We start from the raw sequence: 27,514 nt of genomic DNA on the forward strand, positions 1-27,514 counted from the left end.
AACATTTTCTGAAATTTATTATGTTTTCTGAAATAAATGAACTTGGTGGCATGAAGTCTCCCTGGAAGATATTGCTTCCAACTCTTTCTCTGTACAGCCATCACACAGTAGTACAGGGCATTCTCCAGGGCCTCCATGAGCAGCAAAAGAAAGAAGAAATAACCAATAGGTTATTAATTCAGAAAAACAGTCTACACAGTAGTTAACAGCTTTTACCCTCTCAGGTTAGGAGTCCCGCCAGCCAATGATATAATAGCAGGGAAAGAACCCTAGCCACACACACACTTTTTGTGAGGACGATCAATGCAAAAGCCAGCCCCAGGGAGCAGGAAAGAGCCCAGCAGTGGAGCTCTGTGGCTAGGGCGAGACGCTGAGCCTCAAAGCTCATCTTTTTTTCTGACACAACACACAGCATCCCAAGAGAGATATATCCTTGTGGGCAGACACAGATTTTACAAAATCCAGAAAAATATACAGATAAGCCAAATAAAGCAGCACAGACTTTTTCAGTTTGGGTATGCATTTTATAAGATTTTTAACAAGACTGTGATTAATAAAATGGCTTATTTAAGGACCTCAATAATAAGCATTTAGCATATTAGAGGGAGAAATAAAAATTGCAATTTAAAAGAATTAAGCTTTATCTTTAAAATATCCAGTTTTAGAGGCACCTGAGTGGCTTGTTTGGTTAAGTGTCTGACTTCAGCTCAGGTCATGCTCTCACGGTTTGTGAGTTCAAGCACCACGTTGGGCTCTGTGCTGACAGCTCAGAGCCTGGAGCCTGTTTCAGATTCTGTGTCTCCCTCTTTTTGCTCCTCCCCCACTCACACTCCGTCTCACTCTCTCTCAAAAATAAATAAATGTTTTAAAAAATAAAGAAAATATACAGTTTTATTTTTTTGCCAGATTCTCCCTTCCTATAAACAATATGAATAAGGCAAACAAGGAGATACTATCAAAGAAGTAACATAAATCTTATTTGGGGCTTAAAAATCATTATATAAACAGTTTATTGGTTTCTAACATGTTATTATTAATGTAAATTGATTGGGGGCACATTTCATTTCATCAGATATCAAACATAACAAAACAATCATTGTTATGTTCCATTAACACTGAACTCTCTCATGCTGTGTACATGTAGATCTAAATATTTTATAGAGAGCCAGTACCATACATACTTATTTTTAAAGTTTTTATTTGAACTCCAGTTAGTTTACATACAGTGTAATATTATTTTAGGTTACAATATAGTGATTAAACACTTCCATACAACACCCAGTGCTCATCACAAGTGTGCCCCTTAATCCCCATCACCTATTTCACCCATCTCCCCCCGCCCCCCCCATTCTGGTAACCATCAGTTTGTTCCCTATGGTTAAGAGTCTGTTTCTTGGTTTGCCTCTATCTCTCATTTTTTCCCCTTTGCTTGCTTGTTTGTTTTGTTTCTTAAATTCCACCTATAAGTGAGATATGCTATTGTCTTTCTTTGACTGACTTATTTTGCTTAGCATAATACTCTCAAAAGCTTCTGCATAGCTAAGGAAGCAATCAGCAAAACTAAAAGGCAACGAATGTAATGGGAAAAGATATTTGCAAATAACATAGCTGATAAAAAGTTAGTTTCCAAAATATATCAAGAAGTTATAAAACTCAACACCTAAAAAACAAATAATCCAATTAAAAAATTGACAGAAGACATGAATAGACATTTTTCCAGAAAAGAAATACAGAGGGCCAAAGGGACATAAAACGATGCTCAACATCACTGGTTATCAGGAAAAGGCAAGTCAAAACTACAATATGAGATATCACCTCACACCAGTCAGAATGGCTAAAATCAACAGCACAAGAAACAACAGGAGTTGGCGAGGATGTGGAGAAAGGGGAATCCTCTTTCACTGTTGGTAAGAATGCAAACTGATGCAGCCACTCTAGAAAACAGCATAGAGGTTCCTCAGAAAGTTAAAAATAGAACTACCTTACAATTCAACAATTGCACCACTAGGTATTTACCCAAAGAACACAAAAATAATAAATCAAAGGGACATATACACCCCAGTGTTTATAGCGGCATTATGTATAATAGCCAAATTACAGAAATAGCCCGTGTCCATCGACTGATGAAAGAAGAAGATATTATCTATATCTACAACTATATTTATATCCATATCTATATATATTGGAGTATTACACTCAGCCACAAAAAATCCTGCCATTTGCAATGACATGAATGGAGCTAGAGTATTATGCTAAGTGAAATACTATGCATTCTTTGGCTCCAGGGATACAATGGTCAGCAAGAATCAAACCTGATCTCTGCCCTCGAACAGATATTAATAAGGCATTAATCCACTGATTATTCAAATCAGTGTGCAATTACAAACTGTCCTAACAGCTATTAAAGAATATTGATATTATGAGAGAAGGAGCCAAGATGGAAGAACAGCATGCAAGTTTTTTTGGGTCTCGCGTCCATGAAGTACAGCCAGATCAACACTAAACCATCCTGCACACCTAGAAAACTGACTTGAGGATTAACACAACAATCTGCACAACCTGAACCACAGAACTCAGCAGGTACCCAGCATGGAGAGATGAATGGGGGAGAGAGAAGCTGTGAAGGGCAGGGAGATATTTTTGCTTGCAGAAAGAGGACAGAGATGGGGGGAGAGTACTGGAAAAGCGCCCCCAAAAGCAGTTGGAGAGAAAGTGGAAAAGCGGAAACAGCAGCAGGGACTGAACTAAAAAGGGATAAAGGAGAACGGAGAGGGTTTAAATTCCATTAAGACTCTATAAACAGGGGGAGCACAGAGTCTGAAACTTGGCATGCAGCTCCATACCTGGCGGTGCTCTGGTGAGAAGGCGAATCCCCAGGAGCAGAGTGAAGTCCCGGGGTCCTTGGGCCACACGAGGAGAGGCAGTTCCCCTGCTGGGAGGACTCCCCACAGGCAAAGGTCCCAGCAGATCCTGGAGAACAACCACATTCACAGGTGCTGGAACAAGGCTGTTAAGTATGAAGCCTGGTGCCAGATGTGTGTTGTGGTTTTCCATAATCCCTGAAACGCTGCTGCTACACGATCATGTGAAAATTTTTTGGGGCGGGCTGGCACCCAGCTGCAGTCTCTGGGCTTCGGCAGCAGCACCATCCCATTAACGTTCGTGGGTGCAGTCGGCTGCGGCCATTGCTCGATAACACCCTCCCACAGAGGGTCAGAAGTGTCAAAGCTGCAGGCCCTCTGAAGTAAGGGGTCGGGAAAAACAGCCGCATCTGAGATAAAACTCAAGAGGGAGGTGCCGCCTGGCAACCTGATGGCTTGGTCATGGACAGTGTAAAAGCGGGAATTGGATGGAAACCAGAGACAAAGGATGGGTGTGTGATTGCTGAGGAGGGAGAATAGATCTCGATACTAGAGACTGGGGTTCTGGGTGGCGCCATTTTCACGTCTCCTGCACATGCGCATACACACCTACAAGCACCACAGCAATCCACGGGATAAACTAAGCAACGCCATCTAGTGGAGAACGGAGCCATTACACTAAGCCCCGCCCAACGGGACTAACCTCGCTCTTCAGGAACACACGTTTCTTTGGCTGCTTCGTTTACAGACTATAAAGTGCTTCACAGTTTGACTTCTAGGGGAAAATGATATAATTTCAAACGTATTTCAGTCTGTTTGCTGGTCCATCTATTCAATTTTCTTTTTTTTCTTTTTCATTTCTTTTTGTTTTCTGGAATGCAGAAAGAAAATTTTTATTTTCAGCTTTTATTAACAATATTTCTTTAATTTTTTGTAGCATATTTTTTACTTTTTTATAAAATTTTCATTTTGTAAATTTTACTTCCATCATCTCATTTTATTCTATTTCATTGTATTAAGTTTTTCAAATTTTCAAATGTTTTCCTTCCCCCACTTTCTTCTTGAATCTATCAAGCCCCTTTTAACACCCAAACCAAAATACAGCTAGGATCTATCATCATTTATTTGATTTGTGTGTGTGTGTTGTTTTTAATTTTTTTATTTTTACTTTTTTCATTTTAAATTTTTTACATTATTAATTTCTTTTCTTCCTTCAAAATGACAAAATGAAGGAATTCACCCCAAAATAAAGAGCAGGAAAAAATGAAAGCCAGGGACTTAACCAACACAGGTACACATGCAAGATGTCTGAACCAGATTTGAATCATGAAAATAAGAATATTAGCTGGAGTTGAAAATAGATTAGAATCCCTTTCTGTGGAGATAAAAGAAGTAAAAGCTAGTCAGTATGAAATAAAAAATGCTATAACTGAGTTGCAATCTCGAGTGGATGACACAGCACAAACTTGAGAAGAATAATGAAGGAGAAAAAAAGGCAGAGACTAAGGCAAAAGAGCATGATTTTAGAATTAGAGAAATCAGTGACTCATTAAAAAAGGAACACCATAATCACAGGGATCTTAGAAGATGAAGAGAGAGAAAAAGGGATAGAAGGGTTATGTGAGCAAATCATAGCAGAAAACTTTCCTAAGTTTCTGCTTTCCTGGGAAAAGACACAGACTTCAAAATCCAGGAAGCACAGAGAACTCCCATTATATTCAACAAAAACCAGCCATCAAGAAGGCATATCATAGTCAAATTCATAAAATACTCAGGCAAGGAAAGAATCATGAAAGCAGCAAGGGAAAAAAAAGTCCTTGACCTACAAAGGAAGACAGATCAGGTTTGCAGGAGACCTATCCACAGAAATATGGCAGGCCAGAAAGGAGTGGCAGGATATATTCAATGTGCTGAACTGGAAGAATATGTAGCCAAGAATTCTTTATCCAGCAAGGCTGTCATTCAAAATAGAAGGAGAGATAAAAAGTGTCCCAGACAAACAAAAACTAAAGTAGTTCATGACCACTAAACCAGCCCTGCAAGAAATTTTAAAGGGGACCCTGAGAAAAGACAGACAGACAGACAGACAGATAGATAGATAAAGACCAAAAGCAACAAAAACTAGAAAGGACCAGAAAACACCACCAGACACTCCAATTCTACAAGAAATGTAATGGCAATAAATTCATATCTTTCAGTACTCACTCTAAACATCCATGAACTAAATGCTTCAATCAAAAGACATAGGGTACCAGAATGGATGAGAAAACAAGATCCATCTATATGCTGTTTACAAGAGACCCACTTTAGACCTAAAGACACCTTCAGATTGAAAGTAAGGGGATGGAGAACCATCTATCATATTAATGGTAGACAAGAGAAAACCGGAGTAGCCATACTTATATCAATCAATCTAGGATTTAAAATAAAAACTGTCTTAAAATAAAGACTGTAACAAGAGACCTGCTTCAGATTCTATCTCCATCTATTTCTCTCTGCCCCTCCTCTGTTCATGTGCTGTCTCTCTCTCTCTCAAAAATATATAAACTTAAAAAAAAAAAGACTGTAACAAGAGATGAAGGGTATTATATCACAATTAAGGGGTCTATTCACAAGAGGACCTAACAATTAAACACTTATGCTCCAAATGTAGAAGCACCCAAATATATAAATCAATTAATCACAAACATAAGAAACTTATTGATAATGATACCATAATAGTAGGGGACTTCAACACCCCAGTTACAGCAATGGACAGATCGTCTAATCAGAAAATCAACAAGGAAACAATGGCTTTCAATGACACACTGGATCAGATGGACCTAACAGATATATTCAGAACATTTCATCCTAAAGCAACGGAATATACATTCTTCTCCAGTGCACATGGAACATTCTCCAGAAGCGACCACATACTGGAACACAAATCAGCCCTCAACAAGTATAAAAAGATGGAGATCATACCTTACATATTTTCAGACCACAATGATATGAAACCTAAAATAAACCACAAGAAAAAATTTGGAAAGGCAACAAATACTTGGAGATTAAAGAACATCTTACTAAAAAACAAATGGGCTAACCAAGAAATTAAAAAGGAAATTAAAAAGGACATGGAAGCCAATGAAAATGATAACACCACAGCCAAAAACCTCTGGGACTCAGCAAAGGCAGTCATAAGAGGAAAGTATATAGCAATCCAGGCCTTCCCAAAGAAGGAAGAAAGGTCTCAGATACACAACCTAACCTTACACCCTGAAGAGCTGTAAACAGGAAAACAAATAAAACCCCAAACCAGCAGAAGACAGGAAATAGTAAAGATTAGATCAGAAATCAATGCTATTGAAACAAACAAACAACAACAATAACAACAAAAAAACAGTAGAACAAATCAATGAAACCAGAAGCTGGTTCTCTGAAAGAATAAACAAAATTGATAACCCCCTAGCCAGTATGATGAAAAAGAAAAAAGAAAGGACCCAAATAAATAAAATCAAGAATGAAAGAGGAGAGATCTCAACCAACACAGCAGAAATACAAACAATAATAAGAGAATATTAAGAGCAACTATATACCAATAAAATGGGCAATATGGAAGAAATGGACAAATTTCTAGAAACATATAAACTACCAAAACTGGAACAGGAAAAAATAGAAAATTTGAACAGACCTATAACCAGTAAAGAAATTGAATTAGTAATAAAAAATCTCCCAAAAAACAAGGCCAGATGGCTTTCCAGGGGAATCCTACCAAACATTTAAGGAAGAATTAACACTTATTCTCCCGAAGCTGTTCCAAAAACTAGAAATGGACGGAAAACTTCCAAGCTCTTTCTATGAAGCCAGCATTACCTTGATTCCAAAACCAGACAAAAACCCAACTAAAAAGGAGACCTATAGACCTATATCCCTGATGAACATTGATGCAAAAATCCTCAACAAGCTATTAGCCAACCATATCCAACAAAACATTGAAAGAATTATTCACCATAACCAAGTGGGATTTATACCTGGGATTCAGGTCTGGTTCAATATCTGCAAAACAATCAATGTGACTCATCACATCAATAAAATAAAAGACAAGAACCACATGATCCTCTCAATAGATGCAAAGAAAGCATTTGACAAAATATAGCATCGTTTCTTGATAAAAACCTTCAAGAAAGTAGAGAAAGAAGGATCATATCTTGAGATCATAAAGTCCATATATGAAAGACCCACCACTAATATCAATGGGGAAAACTGAGAGCTTTCCCCCTAAGCTCAGGAACACGCAGGGATGTCCACTCTCGCCACTGTTATTCAACATAGTATTAGAAGTCTTAGCCTCAGAAATCAGACAACACAAAGGAATAAAAGGCATCCAAATCAGCCAGGAGGAGGTCAAACTTTCACCCTTCGCAGATGACATGAAACTCTATAAGGAAAACCCAAAAGATTCTACCAAAAAAACTTCTAGAATTGATCCATGAATTCAGCAAAGTCGCAGGATATAAAATCAATACACAGAAATCAGTTGCATTCCTAGACACCAACAATGAAACAACAGAAAGAGAAATCATGGAATCAATCCTATTTACAATTGCACCAAAAACCATTAAATACCTAGGAATAAATCTAACCAAAGAGGTAAAAAATCTATACACTGAAAACTACAGAAAGCTTCTGAAAGAAATGGAAGAAGACACAAAAAAAATGGAAAAATATTCCATGCTCCTGGATGGGAAGAACAAATATTCTTAAAATGTCAATACTACCCAAAGCAATCTACATAGTCAAGGCAATCCCTATCAAAATAACACCAGCATTCTTCACAGAGCTAGAACAAACAGTTCTAAAATTTACATGGAACCAGAAAAGACCCCAAATAGCAAAAGCAATTTTGAAAAAGAAAACCAAAGCAGAAGGCATCATAATCCCGGACTTCAGGCTGTATTACAAAGCTGTAATCATCAAGACAGTGTGGTACTGGCTCAAAAATTGACACTCAGATCAATGGAACAAAATAGAGAACCCAGAAACGGACCCACAAATGTATGGCCAACTAACCTTTGACAAAGCAGGAAAGAATATCCAATGCAATAAAGATAGTCTCTTCAGCAAGTGGTGCTGGGAAAACTCAACTGCAACATGCAGAAAAATGAACCTGGACCACTTTCTTACACCATACACATAAATAAACTCAAAATGGATGAAAGACCTAAATGTAAGACAGGAAGCCATCAAAATCCTTGAGGAGAAAGAAGGCAAAAACCTCTTTGGCCTTGGCCACAGCAACTTCTTACTCAACATTTCTCCAGAGGCAAGGGAAAAAAAAGCAAAACTGAACTATTGGGATCTCATCAAAATAAAAAGCTTCTGAACAGCGAAGGAAACAAGCAGCAAAACTAAAATGCAACAGATGGAATGGGAGAAGATATTTGCTAACGACATATCAGATAAAGGGTTAGTATTCAAAATCTGTGAAGAACTTCTCAAACTCAACACCCAAAAAACAAAGAATCCAGTGAAGAAATGGGCAAGACATGAATAGACACGTCTCCAAAGAAGACAACCAGATGGCCAACTGACACATGAAAAAATGCTCAACGTCACCATCATCAGGGAAATACAAATCAATACCACAATGAGATACCACTCACACCAGTCAGAATGGCTAACGTTAACAACTCAGGCAACAACAGATGTTGGCAAGGATGCGAAGAAAGAGGCTCTTTTGCACTGCTGGTGGGAATGCAAACTGGTGCAGCCACTCTGGAAAACAGTATGGAGGTTCCTCAAAAAATTAAAAATAGAACTACTCTAAGACCCAGCAATTGCACTACTACTACTTAGCCAAAGGATACAAGTGCACTGTTTCAAAGGGACATATTATAGCAGCACTGTCAAGAATAGCCAAAGTATGGAAAGAGCCCAAATGTCCATCGGTAGATGAAGGGTATATATATATATACATACATACACGATGGAGTATTACTTGGCAATCAAAAAGAATGAAATCTTGCCACTTGCAACTACATGGATGGAACTAGAGGGTATTATGCTAAGCAAAATTAGTCAGAGAAAGACAAATATCATATGACTTCACTCATATGCGGACTTTAAGATACAAAACATATGAACATAAGGGAAGGGAAGCAAAAATAATATAAAAACAAGAAGGGAGATAAAACATAAGAGACTCTCCAATACAGAGAACAGAGGGTTATTGGAGCGGCTTTGGGAGGGGGTATGGGCTAAATGGGTAGGAGGAATTAAGGATATCACTGAAATATTTGTTGCACTTATATGCTAACTAACTTGGATATAAATTAAAAGAATAAATTAAATAAGAAATTTTTCAAAAGAATATTAATGTTATGAAGTATATAAAAATTCACTTAGTCTGAATGTTTTGGGGCTGAGATCTAAAGGATGAGTAGGATTTACGAAAAGCAGAATGGCAGACACTGGGTTGGTTACACAAAAGCCATTTATAGCCCCCTATCCTCTACTAGAGATATTGTCAATGTCACAGTCTTTCTTGCAGGGAGCATTGACCATATGACAAAGTTTTGGCCAGTGGGGTACAGGAGAAAGTCTCTAGATTGAGCTTCTCTGCTTGAATTAAAAGGCAATGTCTACATGGAAAAACACTTTATTTTTTTTAAACTCTTTGCTTTTTCCCCTTCTGCCTCTTTAGAACAGGGGCAAGAAACCTGGCTGTTAGCAGCACAATTTACCTATGAGAACAACCCTTACACACTGAGGATTGTGGTTAAGAAAGTTAGAAAGAACCGGGAGCCCTGGGCATATCACTGACCCACATACCAGCCCTAAACTACCTTACCTGGCTTTTGTCTTCTTGTTATGAAAAACAATGATATCTTTATTTCTTTAATCCCATGGTAAACAGAGGGAGGTTGTGTGGAGGGTAAAGAGTTTAGAAATGTCAACTGCATTTATGAAGATGCTGGGCAGGAGGAAGTATGATGCATTAGAAAAACCAATGCTTTCCATTTACACTTTCCATTTTTCATATTACAAATTTATCCATGGATAAAATGAAAAGAAAATGGAAGGAACATAAAATTGTAATTCTTGAGCACTATGGTAATTTATTACCACTACAACTATTAATGGAGTCTCAGTAATAAAAGAAGCTGACTGCAGGCTGTGGGGCAGACAAAATAGGCAGAGAGTTGTTGGAAATGCTCACTATGAGTCTATCCTTTATTTCCTACTCAGCAGAGCAAGTGAGTGAGTGGCATTAACATAGGGATAATGTTGCATCCATTTCTGTTTACTTTCCATAATCTCAATATTTGATATTATATGAGGAATAAAAAAATTGATTATTCAATCAGTTAAGAAACAATGGGCTGAAGTATGTTTGTCTTTGTTGTTATTCTCAATTTTTTCCCCTTATTGAATTTGGTCAGGTTATATTTATTTCTTTTTTATTTTTAAAAATTCTTTCCTAGGCATTTTTCTTTTTTTTATTTAATGTTTTTTTTTTTTACTTATTTCTAGGAGAGAGAGAGAGAAAGCGTGAGCAGGGGAGGGTCAGAGAGAGAGGGAGTCACAGACTGAAACAGGCTCCAGGCTCTGAGCTGGCAGTCAGCACAGAGCTCGATGCGGGGCTCGAACCCACGAACCGCGAGATCATGACCTAAGCGAAAGTCGGACGCTTAACCGACTAAGCCACCCAGGCGCCCCTCCTAGGCATTTTTCTAAGGAATTTGGGAAAGAAGTATTTCAAAGTGATCCCTCAATCTCGTATATAACTATAAATCCATATTTCTTTTTGAGGTCAATAAAATTAATGGCCGTATGGAGGATGTTCTAGAGTGAAAAAAAAAAAAACTGTTGGTAGGAATACCAAATAGCAAGTTATTATTATAATATTGAGGTAAAATATTATTAGAACTATGGGACTGGAGAAATCAGATTCCAGATATTTTAGGGTGGCATTGTAAAATGTTGGAGGCTCTTCAATGTTTGAAAGGGAGTTGGAGTTGGAAATGAAGGACAGAAAGGAATTGAGGCTTCTCTCAGTTTGTTACTTTGGGAGAACACATAGACGGATAGTCAAATCAGGAACAGAGGAGGGAGAGCAGGTTAGGAAAGAGTATCTACATACCAACTGTAGAACATCTACATATCCACTGCAGACATTTAATAGCTATTTATTGAGTCTCTGTTGTAGCAGTTATCCATTGTCATAGTAGTAGTGTGTAACAAACAACTATAAGATCTCAGGGGTATAAAACGATAAGCAATTGCCTAGTTCATTAGTCTGCAACATTAAGTTGATTTGGCCTAGGCTTGTCTGAATTTTGGATGTGTTCATTCACATGTCTGGGGCCAGTGAGCTGCCAACTGATTAAGCTGGCCTCAGCAGAAATGGTGGGCAGCTCAGCTCTGCCCCATGTGTCTTTCATCCTTCCGTAAACTAGCCAAGGTATGTCTTCATGGCAATGACAAAGATGCAAAAGATAAACAGACATATGCAAACACTTTTTCCAGTCTGTTTTTTGTGTCACATCTACTAATGCCCCGCTGGGCAAAACAAGCCCTCAGAATTGACGAGATTCATGCTTAAGGAACCAAATTCCATCTGTTTAGGACAAAGATATAGCAAGGAATAAATAATTGATACCATTAGTGAAGTTAATCTGCATGTGAACTGTGTGCCAGACACTGTTCTGGACTCTAAAGATACAACAGAGAACAACAACAACAACAAAAGTCTTTATTCTCTATTTAGAGATATATACAACAAACAAACTAAAAAGTATGTAATTTTGAATACCATTAAGTTCTACAATGAAAAGGGTAAGAGGATGGAGAGTGGTGATAAGTAGTGTGGTATGATGATCTTGAAAGTAGAATTTCTAGGTACAAGGGCAGCGAGACTAAATAGCCCTGAGGCAAGAATGGGCTTGGCAATAAAACCTGGGTGAGATTGGATGGGAGTGAGTCGGGGTGGGGGGAAGGCCAATGAAATTAGATAAGAAGGCCATGTATATCACATGTATTAGTCAGGGTAGGCTGTGATGGGCTGCAGTAACAAGCAACCCTGCAAATCACAATGGCTTAATACACAGTTTATTTATCACTCACTCTAAGTCTACTACGGGTTCAATTTCTTTCCTGGGAAGCTCCCTGAAAACATTAATTGATCATAGGCTGTTTCCATCTTGTGACTCAGCCATCCCAAACTGAGCAGCTCAGTTGTTACATTAAAGGAAGAAAGAGGTGAGAGCCACATGAGATTTTAACCTGCCCCAGTCCAGAGGTGATATGGATCACCTGCCCTCAAAATCCATTAGCAATAACTAGTCATATGGTCAGGTCCAGCTGCATGTGCTCAGGAAAATATGGGAGAGCAAATGAATGTTCAGTGAGCATTAAAAGTTTCTGCCACAGCAAGGTAAGTTTGTTTTTCATTCTATGTGTGATAATAAGTCATTAGAAGATAACAAGCAGGGAAGGAGCATGATCTTATCTGTACTTATCTATACTGGCAGTTATGTGGAGAATAGAGAGTAGAGAGGCAAATGTGGCAGAAGGGTGACCAGTTAGGAGCTCTCCTATAGTGACCACAGGAAGGAGATGATGGTGACTTAACCTAAGGTATAATGATAGGGGTGGTAAGTGATAAGATTTGGGATATATTTTGAAAGTAGGACAAATGATATATAGGTGGAATAGATGTGGGATAAAAGAGAAAGACAATTGAGAATCACTCCTGGGCTTGAGACTAAGCAACTTGGAGAATGGTGATTCCATTTACTAAGAAGGGGGAAGAATGGAGAAGAAATAAGTTCAGAAGAAGAAATCAGGAGTGACTTTGGCCCTGAGAAGTTTGAAAAAGTAGCAGACAGACAAGTGGAAATATTGAGTGAACTGACAGGTGATTTTTTTTTTTTACTTTATTTTACTTTCTTTTTAACTATGATATAATTGACATATAACATCATATTAGTTTCAGGTGTATAACACAATGATTTAATATTTTTATATATTGCAAAATGATCACCACAATAAATCTAGTGATATCTCTTACCATTCGTAGTTACAAAACAATGTTTTTCTTGTGGTAAGAACTTTTAAGATCTACTCTCTTAGCAACTTTCAAATATTCAATACAGTATTATTAACTATAGTCACCAGCCTATATATTACATCCCTGTGCTTTATTTATTTTATAGGTGGAAGTCTGTACCTTTTGACTTCCTTCACTCATTTTGCCTATCCCTCATACCCTACCTCTGGCAACCACCAATCTGTTCTATGTATCTATGAGTTTGGATATCAGTTTTGTTTTTGTTTTAGTTCCACATATAAGTGAGAATATATGGTATTGGTCTTTCCCTGTCTGGCTAGTTTCAACTAGTATAATGCCCTTGAGGTCTGTCCATGTTGTCACAAATGACAATATTTCATTTTTTTTATTGCTGAATAAAATGTGTGTGTGTGTGTGTGTGTGTGTGTCCTCTATATCTATTCATCCACTGATGGACACTTAGGTTGTTTCCACATCTTGGCTATTCTAGATAATCCTGCAATTAACATGCGGGTACATATATCTTTCCAAATTAATGTGTTCATTTTCTTTGTATAAACGCCCAGAAGAAGCTGAGTCATATGTAGTTCTATTTTTAATTCTTTTGAGGTATCTCTGCATTGTTTTCCATTGTGGCTGCACCAATTTACATTTCCACCAACAGTGCATCAGGGTTCCTTTTTCTCCACATCCTCACCAATATTTGTTATGTATTGTCTTTTTGATAACAGCAATTCTAACAGGTACAAGATGATATGGTGCTTTTGATTTGCATTTTCCTGATGGTAAGTGATGTTGAGTATCTTTTCATGTACCAGTTGGCCACCTGTAGGTCTTCCTTAGACTAACAGTTGATTTTTAAATATGAACTTCAGAAAGAGAGGTAAGGGCTGGGATACAAATGTGGGAGTCATTAGCATATACTTTGGGGCTGTATACAAACACCTAGTGGAAAGAGTGCCAGAGAAGATTGCCACTGATTGAGCCCTAGGGAACTCCAAATTTAGAAAAGCAAGAAAGAAGAGTGGGAAGTAGCAAATATGACCAAGAAGCAATAGCTAGTGAGTTAGGAGAACTAGTAAGTGAGGTATTTTGGAAGCTAAATAAGAAAGCTTTTCAGGAAGGAAAAAGTACCTCCAGTGTCATAAATTGCCGAGAGGTTAAGCAAGATGAGGGTCAAGGATTTGACAAGATGAGATCAGCGTTGACCTTGATGAAAGCAGCTTTAGTAAAGTGGTGGAGATTGACTGGGATAGGCTGACAGAAGACTATGAAGGGAAAATAGAGTTATAAATGGGAGAAGAGGAAAAGCTTCATAAGCAGAAGGGACATAAGTTTAAGGAAGGATTTTTTTTAAGGGGAAAGAAATTACAGCATATGTGTATTGTGATAAGAATGGGAGCAATTTAAAGAGAAATTTATGATAGTCGTGAGTGGAGAACAAAGGAGCAAAGTTTTTGAATGTGCAAATAGGGATGTGTCCAGGTTTGGCCTTCAAAAGAAGGTGAGACCATATACAGTGGCCAAAAGATAAATGGACCTATGGGTAGAGGAAAAGACAGCATGGTAGATCTAATGATAAAACCACATAGTTCATTTTTATTGCTTCTATGTTCCACAGAAAATAAAAATCAAGGTCATCAGCTGACAGATGGAGGAAGTGTTAGGGGTAGAGAAGAGGGGAGAAGCTCTGAAATAGTCTTGTTGCAGAGCTGACAAGTGAGGTGACTATAAAATACTTTATAACTGTTGAGCAATATGGAAAGGCCACTAGAGATTTGTAAGTTGACAGAAAGCTTAAAGATCAGCCAACATAATGTATGTTTTTCTATAATGTAGGCTTAGAGATTATTAGCATTAGGTTTTGTCATATGGATGAAATGGAAAGAGGAGGAAAATGGAGTCAAGGGTATATGCAAGGAGAGACCACAGGAGTGAACCATGGGTCCTAGCTAGAGGAATAGAGAAGCAAGGATAGGAGGGGTGATAGATAATAAAAAGTGGTAAGGTCAAGGGGCTGGAGATCCTAATAAGTACTAACAATTGTTGGACTTGGAGTACAAGAGGGCATGAACTGAAAGGTTCACTAGGAGGTGATAGAGAGTAAGAGATTTGAAGAAGAAATTATGAAAATTATATAGTTGCTGGTGATGACGAAGTCCAGGTAATGATTCACCATGAGAGTGGAAGGTTGGAGGAAAGTGGAGGAAAACATAACAGGAAGTGAAGAAGTCAAGGAAGTGAGTCAGGAGTTGGACTGATCATGTTTGTGTATATCACAGTCACCAAAATGAAGACAGGGACAGTAATGGGAACACAGTGAGCTAAAATTTCCTATGGATGAAGGGGAATGAGCAGTAGATGAGTCAGGGAGTGGCTGCAACATGTGTAGTCCATTGGCATGTATCAAAGATGCATGGGGCTTAAAAGATGAAGAAGGAATAATGGTCTGGAAGTGGAGTGATGACAGTGTGTATATCTGTTCCTGGTCTGGCTCTGTGGTGCGTGGACTCTGGAGGAAGTACAACCCACTTAAGACCACGACAGTAATAGAAGTGATATTCTGAAACAGCCAAGTTGCAAGTAGCAAAAGGTGAAAGGAACCTTTGAAGAAGAGGTGAGGATTTTGTTGATGACAGACTATGTGTTCCATGGGGATGGCAGAGTGGGAGGGTGCATCGGACTAGGAAAATGTTTTGAACCATATTGGAGATAAGAGCCAGGGTGGTAGCACTTGACTAGAGAAGCTCAGACCTCCGATGGTGGTTAGACACAAAGAAGTAGAGAGCGACGGGATTGGTCATGGCATCATTATGAGGAAGGTACACAGTGTTCCTAATTAGAGCTTCCCCCTTGGTACTGAACACTGAGACATCTTGTAGTGGGCTCTTGAAAGTCTAGGGGCTTTTAGAGATTTTTCCCAGAAATTTCATGTTCTTGGGAGTAGAGTGTATTACCAGAACTATAGAATATGTTACGGGGGGCTTGCTTGATGCCCTTAGTAAGAACAGGTCCAGCGGGGTTTTGAAGGAGATTGAAGGGAGTAAAATCCAATGCATAGATGATAGCATTGGCCTGCAGAAAAGAGACTTCTTCAAATGAAAGGGGCAGCAGAATCTGACATGCGCACATCGGACTCAATGCTCTACTTTTTTACAATAAATATTTTGTAATGTCCCCTTTACAATATAGAAATAAAATTCATAGATATTATAATCTATATATATACACATTTTCAAGGAAAAAAATCAATACAATGTCCTAAGTGTATTACAAAAGAGAAATAAGAAAAGAGGCAGTTTATAATAAATTAATATGTATTTCAATACGGAAATTCTCAGGCATACAATATGAGGATACAAGATGAGTATGGTAGGCTTATGCCTTTATTTGAAGTAAAGAAAATGTGACAGCAACAGATGCAGGCAGATGCAGCAGTGGGTTTCTTTTTTAAATTTTTGTTTGTTTGTTTGTTTTGGCAATTCAAATATGGTGAGCCACACTTCTGTCAGTGTCACAATGTTTTAAATGGGAAAAGGGGATCAATTCTTGGTAATGAACAAAGATAAAGACAATCTTCCCTAATTTATATGGCAGTTTCCTAGAAAATCCACGATATCTTTTTAAGTTCAAAAATACTCTCTATGTTATAGGCACAATAAAAGTCCCCCAAAGAAGTCCACATCCTAATCCCTGGAACCTGTGAATAAGTCACCTTCCATGGCATCAGTGATTTTGCAGTGCGATTAAGTTAAGGATCTTGAGCTCAGGAGTTTGTCCAGGGCAATGTGGTTGTAGTCAGAAGGGTCTTACAAAGAAAATGGGAGGTTACAAAGAACCTTCTTACAAAGAAGGTTGAGAGGTTGATAGAGCTGAAGATGCTACGGTACTAGTTTTGAAACTGGAGGAATAAGCTGTGAGGCAAGGAATGCAGGCAGCGCCTAGAAGCTGGACGAGACAAGGGAATGAATCCTTCCCTGGAGTCCCCAGGAGGAACAGCCCTGCTGACATCCTGATTTTAGCACAGCAAATCCCACTTCAGACGTCTGATCTCTAGAACTGTAAAATAATAAATTTGTATCGCTTTAAGTAATAGGAAATTAATTTACTTTATATAAAACTCAAAGCTAGGTTCTGGATTTGGGTAATTATAAGTAGGTTTTTTACCTGCATGACTGTCTGGAAAGGCAGTCAATAATCATTTGGAGTGTGGGACAGTATTCCTTTGTGCAGGACCAGACCACCCACTGTAGGACAGCCAACATTCCTAGCCCCCACATCTAAATGCCAGCAGCATTCTGGAGTCATTGGGACACCCAAAACAAATACTCAGTTTGCAAAAGAAAGTACCTATTATCTAGAACAAGGAAAGTTGGGCATTCATATCTGAGGACTTCTTTGAACTAGAAACGCAGTTTCAAAGATCCTTTCAGGGGCGCCTGGGTGGCTTAGTTGGTTAAGCGTCCGACTTTCGCTTAGGTCATGATCTCGTGGTTCGTGGGTTCGGGCCCCGCGTCGGGCTCTGTGCTGACTGCCAGCTCAGAGCCTGGAGCCTGTTTCAGTCTGTGACTCCCTCTCTCTCTGACCCTCCCCTGCTCACGCTGTCTCTCTCTCTCTCTCTCCTAGAAATAAATAAAACATTAAAAAAAAAAGATACTTTCATGGACTTTTAGTTACTTGGCACACAGTCACCTCAAAGCAGACACTGTTTCAGAGTAAAGGTCAATAAACTGTCAGAATCCTGACTGATCAATAAAGACTCTTTAATGATTTCTTAAAAGACTTAAAAGTCCCTCCTCCTCCCCTGCCCTTGAAATGGTCTGAGAACAGAACTTCCACTGGATGACAGATGCCATCCCAACCCAGAACTTCTAGTTTCCCAGGGAAGTGTCTTTAATGGAATCCCTAACCATTTATAAAAATTCACACGTGGGGAGAATTAATTCAGTTTAAATGGAAAAGAGTCATTCTTCTTTCAGTCTCCATTGCTATGGATTATGGAGAAAAAAAGGAATCTTCTTTTATATAATACCTCTTCCTCCCTCAACAGCATTTGTTATCTTGCAAAGATGATGCATAGTTAGCAACTGTTTGCAGAAGAAAAATGTTATCAAAAAATACATGATAGACCTCGGTGTTACATGGATGCAACAGCATCAATGCCTCTCAAAGGTCCATTGGGGGATTCTCAGCATAACTCGGAAAGAAAGAATCACAGAATTCAGAAGGGGTGATCTACATGTTGGAAGCCAAGACACGGAAGTCTTTGGGTTGGTAGTGTAGCACGAGAGTGGGTGAGGAGTCAAGACAAGAGAGTGATTGCTTTGTTCCTGAGTTCCTGAGCCATAGTGCTGTAATTAGCCCTCACCAGAGAGACTAGGCACCAGCATATTGTTTAGCACATCAGGCGTCTGTCCTGCTGGAAGGTCACATGGCTCCAAAGAATGGAGCAGGTGAAGACAGCTCATTACAGAACTGTTCTTTGCATAAGAACAGGAAGGTCTAATTTCTGCCTTTCTCTCTACTTAAGAATATAGTTTGATCATTACCAAGTCAGAGGATGTTCAATTTGGTGAGGGAGAAGTATGATGAATATTCCTTCAAATTAAAAGAGTAGATAATTATTGTATAATTAGACAAGACTTCACTTTATGATTTGCTCCGTGCTCACCCCTATGCAAAGGTTAGAAAAATAATTGTTTTCTGCTGGTTTTGCCTGGCTCATTATGGAGACGTCAGCTGCTAAATCAACCTCTAAGTCATCCCCATCCCTCCTTCATTTTTCACACTCCTTGAGTTCAACTAAATCAGAAGCCAACTTCCTAAGTGAAAAGTGACCTTTACTTATTATTCATGATTTAATAAATAACCCAAAGAGAGCAGTAAAACAACTCAGAACAATAAAGCATAGTAGATAACAACAAAAGCAAAAATAAACAAGTGGAACTATATCATACTAACAAGCTTTTGCACCAAAAGGAAACCATCAACAAAATAAAAAGGCAACCTCCTGGATGGGAGAAAATATTTGCAAACCATATAATATGAGCTAATATCCAAAATGTATTTTTAAAACTCATTCAACTCAATAGCAAAAACAAAAACAATCTGATTTAAAAATAGAAAATCTGAAGACATTCGGATGGCCAACAGGCACATGAAAAGATGCTCAACATCACTAATCATCAAGGAAATACAAATCAAAGCCACCATGAGATATTACCTCACACCAGTCAGAATGACTAGTATCAAAAAGATAAATAGCAAGTGTTGGCAAGGATGTGGAAAGAAAGAGAAATTCGCATGCTGTTGGTGGGAATGTAAATTGGTGCAGGCAGTATGTAAAACAGTATGGAGGTTCCTCGACAAATTTAAAATGGAGCTACATATGATCTAGCAATTCCACTTCTGGGTATTTATCTGAAGAAAATAAAAACACTAATTTGAAAAGATATGTGCACCCTCATGTTCATTGTAGCATTGTTACAATTGCCAAGATATGGACCTAAGTTTCCTCAACTGATGAATGGATAAAGAAAATATGGTATACATACACAATGCAGTATTATTTAGTCCTAAAGAAGAATGAAATATTGCCATTTGCAACAATGCGGATGGACCTTGAGGGCACTAGGCTAAGTGAAATAAGTCAGACAGGGAAAGACAAATACCATATGATCTCTCTTATATGTGAAATCTAAAAAACAAAACAAAAAAATCCAAGCTCATGGGTCCAGAGAATAGATATTGGTTGCCAGAGGCTGGGAATAGGGGATAGAAGAAATGGGTGAACTGCTTTTTTTTCTTTTAGTTTAGGTCAATTATTTAATTTTTTAAAAAATGTGCTTATTGATTAAAGGCGGGTTTCATATACCAGATTTCTTTTTAACAAGACATTTCAAGAAAGCAATGGGCTCTACATCAAACCTGAAGGTATAGAACCAGACTTTTTTCCACCCAAGCAAAGCTGCTATCTTTTAGTTGTGGCTGGTTCATTGATTGCTAATGCTTTACAAATGAGATCAAATAAGACCCAAGGTCTTTATTACACCAAGATATATGCCCCTGTGCATTGCAGTGATTTGGTGATCTTAAAAAATAAAATAAAATTTTTATAAAATAATAAAATAGAAAGTAAAAGTGTGGTGGAAGTACAGTGGGACAGACTCCAGAATCATTCATTATCAACTTTGTCAACAGATATTTGGTGACTGTAACTTCACAATTAATCTAGCAGACAGTCAATAACTCCTTTTTCAGACTCTGTGCTGACAATATAATATTCAGCAAAGTAGACAAAATTACAGAAATTTGCAATAGCATTGGATACTAATGGTAACAGCTGAGTATATGCCAGTGTATGAGGGCAGATTTCACTGGATTTTGAAGATGTTTCTAAAAAGATACCAGAAAGACAATTTCAGCACAGTGTTATTTTAGTGAAGAGAAGTGAATCCCATTCTGTTATGTTTCTACTGAAATGCCTAAGACTAGGATCTAGGTAGGGTGAGGAAGATGTCATTGAAGTAAAGCCATTGTAGATTCTTATTGTTGATTAAATAATTACAGAAATATAAATTAAAGAGTATTTTACTTCACACTTATATATATGTTTTCCTGGTTACAAAGGAGAGCTATTTTAGAAAATCTGGAAAACATATAACCAAGGAAAAGTCTCATAATTATAGCACCCAGGAATAACCATGCTACTCTACATTTCATCATTGGAACTCAGCTATCATACTTTCAATTTTATAATCTGCTTTTTACTTTAACTAAATAAATTCTTAACCAATATGATTTTTAATTCCTGATCACAAAGCACCTCATTTGTATTAGTTTTCATTTGCTACAGTAATAAATTACCACAACCTTAATGGCTTGAAACAATACAAAAGTATTCTCTTACAGTTCTGAGGGTTAGAAATGGGATATGGCCTAAAATCAAGGCATTGGCAGGGCTCAGTTCTTTTCTGGCACCCTAGCGAAGAATCTTTCTCCTTGCCTTTTCCAGCTTCTACAAATCAACTGTATTCCTTGGCTTATTGCCCCTCCTCCATCTTCAAAGCTAGTATCACTCAGTCTCTGACTGTTCTGTTGTCCTGCCTCCTAGGGACTACAGCTAAGAAAGACTCTGCTTTTAAGAGCCCATGTGATTAAGTGGAGCCCATCTGATAATCCAGGATAATCTTCCTCATTTTAAGGTCCTTAATTTAATCACATCTGCATAGTCCCTTTATCATGTAAGACAATGAATTCATTCACAGGCTTCTGGGATTATAACTCGGACATCTTAGGGGCAGAGAGAGCATTTTTCTGCCTGCCACACTATTTATGGTCATAATTCATTAAACCAATTCCCTTTTGTTGGACATCGATTTCAAGATTTTTAAAAATAATAAAAAACAACTATTCTTCCACATAAGTCTGGGCAAACTGTGTATTTCCATAGGGCAAATTTCTAAAATTGGAATTTCAAGTCAAAGGTTATTTTTCCAAATGCCAAAGCTCTTGACATGCTGTTGAATTTACTTCTTAACAGTAGTCTAAATTCATCTGTCTCCAGTGCCATATGAAATGCCTGATTTTGCACTTTGGCAATCGGAGACTATGTAGGTAAACTTTAATTTTTGACAAATTGATGAGTGAAAGATTGTACTACATTATTGTAACAACTGCATTTCTTTGCTTACTAATAAGCCTAACTTTTTTTCCATATTTCTGTTGGCCATTTGTATTTCTTACAGAATGAAACTAGCCTAATTAACTAGCCTAATTAACTTGTTTGCCCATTTTTATACTGTGACTTATTTCTTAAACTGGTGCTCTATGTTAATGATATTAACTATTTTTAATATAACATACAAACATATTTCAATTTTGGTATTTACTTCTTAATATCTTTAAAAACACTTTTTTTTTTTTTTTAAATTTTTTTTTAATGTTTTTTTTATTTCTAGGAGAGAGGGAGAGACAGCGTGAGCAGGGGAGGGTCAGAGAGAGAGGGAGTCACAGACTGAAACAGGCTCCAGGCTCTGAGCCGGCAGTCAGCACAGAGCCTGACGCGGGGCTCGAACCCACGAACTGCGAGATCATGACCTAAGCGAAAGTCGGACGCTTAACCAACTAAGCCACCCAGGCGCCCCTAAAAACACTTTTTGACATTTAGAAGTTTTACATAATCTATTAATCATTTTTTGTCACTAGTTTTAAGTTTAGGAAGTTCTCTATCACTTCAAGATTAGGTATTTATTCATATTTCCTTTCAGTTTTCTTAAGGGAGGCGTTAATAAAATTTTTTTTCCAGATAGCTTATCAATTATGCCTAAAGGATTTGTTTTTCCATACATTTATAATGTCATAAGTATTTGATACTAAATTCTTATATGTAGTAGAATATGTTTCTAGGCAGTTTGTTATAGTTATTTGACCTATATTTTAATCCTTGTGTTGACACCACTGTTTTAACTAGGAGGACTTGATTTTAATATCTGATTGGGCAAGAAGATGCCTCCTACCACCAACTACTTTATACAGGCCATGCTCCTCTCTGTTTCTGATTTGCTGCACTTTTTTGCCAGTTTAGTCTCCCAGATGAACTTTAGAATACTAAGTCATGGTCCGAGAAACATCTCACTGTAAATTTTGTTGGAATTGAATTAAAATAGAAAATGATTGACAGCTAATTCATTCCCTTTACCTCTGTTAAGTATTCAATTAATTCATTATACAAATGCCCTCCACATTTTAACTGGATTGTTCCTATAGTTTATCTTTTTGTTGCTACTATGGAAAAATGTTTTTATCACATACATGCTTATTTATAAGTGTGAATATATGAGAATCTGTTATCTCATATCTATTTCATAACCACATTACCTCAACTCAAACTACCACAAGCAAAAAGCATATTTTGTTATAAGAACACTAAGGCATCTCACATAACCCAAAGCCAGGACTGCAGCTTCATCTCAGAATGAACTAAAACTGGGCTTTCCTGTCTCTTGGCTCTGGACCTCACCATATGCCTGTTTCATCTTTCATTCTATCTCCCAGCAAATAGCATACCTCAACTTGAACCAAATAAAAGAGGATATAACCTCCAAAAGCATTCAAATGTTACATTTTGCAACTGCAACCACTTATAATCTCTAGCTCACTGCCTTGGTGTGCTCTTATTCCCTCACTCTTGCTCTGTCTCTTCCAAAATGCCTTGCGAAGAGACTATCAGTCAGATTGGTTGCAGTTTCTTTTCCTGGAAGAGTCAGTGATGCCCCAGAGACCAAAGGCCAATGACAGAATATGTTGGTGCAGGGGAGGGGCGCCTGGGTGGCTTAGTCGATTAAGCGTCCGAGGGCTCGAGCCCCGCGTCGGGCTCTGTGCTGACTGCCAGCTCAGAGCCTGGAGCCTGTTTCAGTCTGTGACTCCCTCTCTCAACAGTCAAGTAAGTGCTCGTTGCAATCCTCTTGAATTCTCAAGTTATGTAATAATGTTATTGTATTGAATTGCTTAAAACACATATAATATTAAACTATAGTAGTAATAGTGGGCATCTGAACCAAAATAAAAACACCTTTATAACTTTATCATTCTATATTTTATTTGTTGATTTGTGATGCTTTTTTGTCATGTAAAGGAAAGATCTACTCTAGTTTCTAAGATTGCCTCAAAAACGGATGTTGAGGGGTGCCTGACTGGCTCATTCAGGAGCATGTGACTCTTGATCCTGGGGTTGTAAGTTCAAGCCCCATATTGGATGTAGAGATTACTTAAAAAAATGGATGTTGAATTTTACTGAATCCATTTCTGGTCTTTAACCTCATGGCCACATGTTTTTCTCCCATAACCTAATGATGTGACATTTTCTCATTAATAAAGCAGTGTGCTTATGATTACATGTTTTGGATTGTCCAACCGTCCCTACTCCCAGTGTTGGGAAAAATATCCCTTTAGAGAATGCTCATTTGTATGACTTTTTAATTAAGGGGTAAAGATGAAAGGGATACTTGGGTCCTCCATAATAGATGTTAACTGTGTGAATTGGCTCATTAAAGTATCGAGTTTTTCTTCTTGTTAAAAAGTCATTCAGAGAGGTATGAGCTTGATGGAGAGTTCACTATATAACAGAGGGACAAGGAGCTGGGGAGGAGACCTTGACAGATGTGGACTATCTTCCTGATTCCACTGGTGGTCACTTGTGATATCAGGAGCAGAAGACTAAGGGACAGAGATCAGGAGGCAAAAAAATTCAATGGTGAGTGGCAGAGTTAGCCTGGGCATACCTTGTGTCATAAGAACTCATTTTCTAGGGACAGAGAAATCAAAGGCCCCTCCCAGCCTACCCAAGCATCCTGATATTCCATTCCAGAGAACGGACTATAGGACACCAGCCTCAAGTGAGGATCATCCCTTGATTCTCTATCTATAGTTTGTAGTAAGCAGATAGATCCTTGTTCCCCTTGCCCTTTCAGGATCTTTTATTCAAAAAGGACAAGAAGGGGGACTTATGGCCAATTTATGCTGAGACATTTCTTAGTAGTTTTCCTTATGGAAATCTAGGGAATTGGAACCCTAGTCTAGCTTCTGACAAGTCACTTTGGAAGATAATAAGACGAATATTAGTTCTCATGCAGTTCATCCAGCGTTCCTGCTGGTGCTAGGTCCACTGCATCCACCGCTCCAATTCAACACACCTACCATAACAGGAAGAGCCATGAAATCTCTGAACAGGATTGGTGCTAGTTCAGTATCAGATTGTCATGGTCCCAGCCTCATGCCTTGGCTTTAGTCTACCCACTAATTAGTTCTATAAAGTATTGATGGAGCTTAAGACTAAGCATTGTCAAGAGCCTCTGCAGAGGCCAAGTCCAGGCATGAGCTAGACCAATGGGAGTGGGTTCGGTGGACCAGGAGCCCAACAGACAAGGCCTTCCTGAAACCCTAGGAACCACATCAACTACGGTCAGAGATAATTCTGCTTAGACCATGATATGTTATCTACCATTGTACTTGTGAATCGGTATTGCAGATATTTTATGTAGCTCTTTTGAGTTGAAGGAAAGCCCATGAGGGCAGACTGACGATTCATTAAGATTGTACCTCATGAAATGAATTTGGAGGTTGGCCTCTTTTTCTTTGTGTTTATGTATCATAGGAATCATATAATCTTTTTTAAAATAAAAGTTTACCTATTAAACGCCCAGTCTTTCCACAAATAATTTCCCAGATTATTGCCCTTTTTGGATCACCAGTTTATGCCTGATCTGTCTTTCTACATCCATTTTTTAATTTTTTTATGGGTTTGTGTTTTTAGCAAAAGGTAAGAGGACAGTTGTTTACACCACTTCGTGAAGCACTCCAAAGAAACAGAAGAACAATCATTTGTACAAAGTATAAACTGATTAACCTACATGGAGAGACTTAAATGATTCGCTTTATTTTTTTAAGTTTATCTATTTATTTTTGAGAAAGAGCATGGAAAGGGCAGAGAGCAGGGCGGGAAGGAGCAAAAGAAACTCAAGCAGGCTGCACACTGTCAGCACAGAGCCTGACACAGGGCTCGAACTCACGAACTGTGAGATTGTAACCAAAGCCGAAATCAAGAGTCAGACACTTAACTGAGTGATTCCCCCAGGTGTCCCTTAAATTGTTCATTTTAAATCTCATTGAATAGAATAAATAAGGTCATGAAGAGTAATAGCACAATACTGGGATAAGAATCTCTCTCTCTGTCTCACTTCCCTTGTTATTAAGACATCTACATTTTATATTAAATCAACAATCTTCTTCAAAGTAAATCGTAAAATACTTTGAGTGAAAGCAAAGTTGAATATCATACTTTTAACATACCTGTGCACCAGCTTTCTGAGAATAAGTCATTAGGAAGTTCACTGTTCTGGTCTCCACGTTTCTTTTTCCTGGTTATTGATAAAGATTTAAGTAAAAATTAAATAAATAAATAAACCTGGCAATATTTTCCCTAGCAAGCAATCAATGTAGAATTACATTTAATAGAATACATGTAAATGAAACATTAAATTGATTATTAGGGATATATAACTGCCTTTATTTTAGAATTTGTACGTTTTATCTGCTAGAAGCTGATTCACATTTTCATTCATATAAAATATTTATAGGTCCTAAAGAACGCGAGCTTAAAGGAAGCACAAAAAAGTCTCATGTTAGGACAAGGAATCAATAGCAGCTGCAACAGACAAATCCTGAATTCTCAGTAGTTCAGCACAATGGTTATTGCTTGCTCTCCCAAAGTCTGATGTTTTATCAGTAGAGGCTCTCCTCCATCTGATGACTCAGGAATCAAATCTTTCTCCATCTGTGACACTGCCATTTTAACATATGAATTCCAAGGTTACCTGACAGGTTAAGAGGGAAAGTAGAAGTGGTATATCAGCAATTAACTGTCTTCGCTTAGAAATAACACATGTTGCTTCCACTCCCATTTTGTTGGCCAGACTTAACCACACAAACTTGCCTAGCTGCAGTGGGACTGAGAATTATAATCTCTAAGAGAACTAGGACAGAGAAAATAACTGGATATGGGAGGGCATCAGCAGTGTCTCCTACAAGTGAAAAATACATAGTGCTTCATATTCAGATGTAAATTTAATCCTACCATGAAACTTTAACAACCTTGAAATAGCAACAAAATTTCTCTGAGTCATCCATCTTTAAAGGAAATGGTAACATAACATTGAGGCACACACAAAAAAAGAAGGCCATAGGGGAAGGGAAGGGTAAAAAATAGTTTCAAACAGAGAGTGAGGCAAAGCATGAGACTCTTAAATACAGACAACAAACTGAAGGTTGGTGGAGGGGTGGGGGAAAGGGGAAAATAGGTGATGGGCATTGAGGAGGGCCCTTGTTGGGATGAGCACTGGGTGTTATAGGTAAGCAATGACCCATGGGAATCTATTCCTGAGACCAAGAGAACACTGTACACACTGTATGTTAGCCAACTTGACAATAAATTATATTAAGGGGAAAAAAAGTCAGCACCCTGAGTGTCACCCAGACATAAATAGTGCACACATAAAAATATGCTAAACATATAATCATATTGACCTTCAATTACAGGAAACTGTCTCCTTAACCAAGAAAGTCATGAAATGTAATTAAATATGTCTGAGATAAAACAGAGCTCAAACAAACCTACTCCCTTTGATATAGCCTCCACTTCTAGCTGAAGTTCTCCTTTCCATGGGTATGTTTCATTGTTCTCATTCCATGGCTTTCTTCCCTAAAATAAGAGAACTAAATATTTTCATCTGAAGGCACTGGCTTTCTTCTGGTATTATTTGGAAATCCAGGACCATGGGTCATCGGCTTGAATTAGTTAAGGTATGTTGTATGTGTGCTTCTACCACACCTAAAACTTCTGTCAATTTTTCTCAAAGACATATTTAGGTGGGGTCATGAAAACATATAATACTTTGAAATGACTTTGACCTTCATGAATCCGATTACTTAAACTTTTTATAGCATGACTGTCTTCCGCATTTGTAGATGTCACAAAAGAATATTTTATTCTAAAAGGCACTTTCAGAAGAACATTGTTTGGCTCATGTTCTGCAAATAGATTTCC

At 38.0% G+C, this 27,514-nt stretch overlaps 1 protein-coding gene and 1 long non-coding RNA gene across 2 annotated transcripts in view; one reads left to right on the forward strand and one right to left on the reverse strand.

The window, feature by feature from the left end:
- On the reverse strand, positions 1-25,823 carry LOC144233384 (uncharacterized). The gene is made up of 4 exons (XR_013335662.1): positions 25,762-25,823; positions 3,565-3,732; positions 2,844-2,970; positions 1-131 (listed from the first exon to the last, which is right to left on the reverse strand). It is a non-coding gene; the product is annotated as an uncharacterized LOC144233384 (long non-coding RNA).
- TACR1 (tachykinin receptor 1) overlaps positions 1-27,514 on the forward strand; it is a 148,740-nt gene that overhangs the window by 15,693 nt on the left and 105,533 nt on the right. The gene's annotated exons all lie outside the window — the stretch shown is intronic.

This window comes from Crocuta crocuta, unplaced genomic scaffold, assembly GCF_008692635.1.
Source record: "Crocuta crocuta isolate KB4526 unplaced genomic scaffold, BGI_CrCroc_1.0 scaffold113, whole genome shotgun sequence".
In the NCBI taxonomy this organism is placed as follows: Eukaryota; Metazoa; Chordata; class Mammalia; order Carnivora; family Hyaenidae; genus Crocuta; species Crocuta crocuta.